At 42.4% G+C, this 3216-nt stretch overlaps 1 pseudogene; it reads right to left on the bottom strand.

The window, feature by feature from the left end:
• Positions 1–2857: 2857 nt before the first annotated feature.
• On the bottom strand, positions 2858–2969 carry LOC141174835 (U6 spliceosomal RNA; annotated as a pseudogene).
• Between the last annotated feature and the right edge of the window lie 247 nt (positions 2970–3216).

The raw sequence follows: 3216 nt of genomic DNA, 5'->3' as shown, positions 1-3216 counted from the left end.
AAGTTATAGCTCCTAGAAGAAGGGGATGTAAAAATGAAAAAATGAAAAATTGCCATGTCATGAAACCATTCAGTGAAAGCATGTAAATATTCTAGAAATAAAGTGTGGAAGCAGATCTTAAAAATATACTGTAGTAAACACTTTAACAAAACTTGGATACATTATCTGTATAAAAGACTCAAGTCAAGTTGTGAAATTAATGCAATAAAAACCCGGCGTTTTCCATCATAATTATAGATGAATGAAATATTATAAATGCAAGTCCCCAGTGGAGCCTACACAAGAAAGGACAACGCACACAACAGGATTGGATTTGCCTGGAACAAAGTAAAACTCTGGGGGTTTCAGTAATTTTTACTATATAATTTAAAGATGTTATTAATTTCATTGCCACGCTTGATTTCTGAAACATGATTTAAAGTTTGTGCTGAATTTTGATGTATTGTTACTTAATACTTCTGCTTCGCTTTACACTCTCCCTAATAGAAACATGCTTTAAGATGAATGCCAAGCAGCAGGTAGGTTTTTGAGCAAGTTTTGGATATTGAATAGGTGGTAAAAATGATCTAAGAATCTCAAAATGCCCATCCTAGGTCAATCTGTTTTTTGTAACTATTTAATTTTGACCAGATTTTCATTATAACTATGTGCCATGAGAATCTTATAAGTGTATACAGTTGGGAAAATAAGTATTTGATATACACTGCTGATTTTGCAAGTTTTCCCACCTACAAAGAATGGAGAGGACTGTAATTTTTATGTGAGAGACAGAATCTTAAAAAAAATACAGAAAATCACATTGTATGATTTTTAAATAATTTAATTGCATTTTATTGCATGAAATAAGTATTTGATCACCTACCAACCAATAATTCTGGCTCTCACAGACCTGTTAGTTTTTGTTTAAGAAGCCCTCGTACTCTGCACTCATTACCTGTATTATTTGCACCTGTCCACACACTCAAGCAATCACTCTCTAACCTTTCCACCATGGCCAAGACCAAAGAGCTGTCTAAGGACACCAGGGACAAAGTTGTAGACCTGCACAAGGCTGGGATGGACTACAGGACAATAGGAAAGCAGCTTGGTAAGAAGGCAACAACTGTTGGCGCAATTATTAGAAAATGGAATAAACACAAGATAACTGTCAATCTTCCTCAGCCTAGGGCTCCATGCAAGATCTTGCCTTGTGGGGTAAGGATTAGTGATGGGCGAGCACTCAAATGCTCGGATGCTCGATGCTCGGGGCGAGTAAATTGGAATGCTTGAGTGCTCGACTCGAGCAACGAGCCCAATGTAAGTCTATGGGAAACTCGAGCATTTTTCAGGCGGCTCCCCCCGGTGGTCTGCAGAGGGCCTAAAAATTGCCCAGACCGATGGGAACAGTGCTCAAAGGACATGGAAACAGCATGGGGAAGAGGGCCAGCAGTTGGTCCTCGCTATTGTTAGAGAGCCATCAGCCGGCTATGCTTTGTTGTTCCCATTACTAAAGAGTGGGTCTCCTATACTATTATTGCGTATGCAGTGAGTGACAGGGTTGCCAAAATTAGGACGCACCCCAATACCCCTTTGAAAATTTAGAGCCACCTCAATACCCCTTTGAAGAGACTTAGAGGAGGGCCTCCTGAAAACAATGTTCCCATTATTAGGAAGTGGGTCTCCCATAGTGTTGGCCTATGCAGTGAATGCAAGGGCTGCCAAAAAATAGCTAAAAATTGGAAGGCACTCCAATGCGCCTTAGAAGAAACGTAGAAGGCCTCATGAAAAAATGTTCCCATTATTAGGAAGTGGGTCTCCCATAGTGTTGGCCTATGCAGTGAATGCAAGGGCTGCCAAAAATTGGGAGGCACTCCAATGTCCCTTGGAAGAGACGTAAAGGGCCTCATGAAAAAATGTTCCCATTATTAGGAAGTGGGACTTCTATAATTTTGGCCTATGCCGTGAATGCAAGGGCTGCCAAAAATTGGGAGGCACTCCAATGCACCTTGGAAAAGACGTGGAGGAGAGCCTCATAAAAAAATGTTCCCATTAGAAAGGAGCGGGTCTGCTATGCTTGTAATGCCCATGCACTAAGTGTATGGGCTGACAAACTTTTGCCCCTGGGAGATATGCATGAACATACTGTATGAAAAAAAAATTTCACGGGCATCATAAACACCCTTTAAAAAAATTATGTGGGTGTTGCATCACAGACCACGGTCACCCTGGTGACATGGTGGTGGAGGATGAGGATAAGGAGAAGGACAAGAGCAAATTGCCCAAATCAGGAAGCGTATACCCATGTGTGGGTGTGAAAAGGTGCATGGGAATACACCTCCCAAAAAAAGACACTGGATTTGAGTTTATGTTATGCTGCTATCATTCGGTGGTATTGAGAAGTCTGGCCGAATCCAGCCCTTGTTCATTTTTATAAGACTCAGCCTGTCAGCATTTTCAGTTGACAGGCAGATGCGCTTATTAGTTGTAATTCCACCAGTGGCAATAAAAGCCTGCTCTGATAAAACGCTAGCGGCAGGGCAGGCCAAGACCTCCAAGGCGTAGAGAGCCAGTTCATTCCACGTGTCCAGCTTGTATACCCAATAATCATAAGGCACAGAGGAATCACGTAGTACGCTGGTATGGTTAGCAAGGTACTCCCTCAGCATCATCCCAAACTTTGCACTCCTTGTGAGAGTACCCCATGCCTCAGGGCCTGTGCGATGGGAGGGGCTGAAAAAATTCTCTCAGAACTTTGACAGTGTTCTCCTGCCTCAGCTGGATTGGAGCTGTGTCTCTCTTGGCTGTACTCCTTGGTTGTCCAACGAACTGTGATCTCTGCCGCCATCATTTTCAGATGGGAATTTTTTAATAGTTCCGCAACAAGGGCCTTCTGGTACTGCCCCATTTTTGCGTGTAATCCTTGCGCAGGGTCCATGCTAATCTTCTCTGTATCGTTCCAATTTTAGTATATGTGCTGCCGAAGCAAGCACAATTTTAGTATATGTGCTGCCGAAGCAAGCACAATTTTAGTATATGTGCTGCCGAAGCAAGCACTATTTTAGTATATGTGCTGCCGAAGCAAGCACTTTTTAGTATATGTGCTGCCGAAGCAAGCTTCGGCAGCACATATACTAAAATTGGAACGATACTGTCCCATTTTTGTAGACATGTCCGCCTCAGGAATAAGAGATATAAAGTTCTCCTTGTAGCGTGGGTCTAGAAGTGTCACCAACGAGT

Source organism: Phyllobates terribilis, unplaced genomic scaffold (assembly GCF_046119375.1).
Source record: "Phyllobates terribilis strain yellow unplaced genomic scaffold, ASM4611937v1 Scaffold_1__5_contigs__length_1240528914, whole genome shotgun sequence".
NCBI lineage: Eukaryota > Metazoa > Chordata > Amphibia > Anura > Dendrobatidae > Phyllobates > Phyllobates terribilis.
Note: the sequence above shows the minus strand (reverse complement) of the source record. Positions and strands in the feature narration are given on the sequence as shown.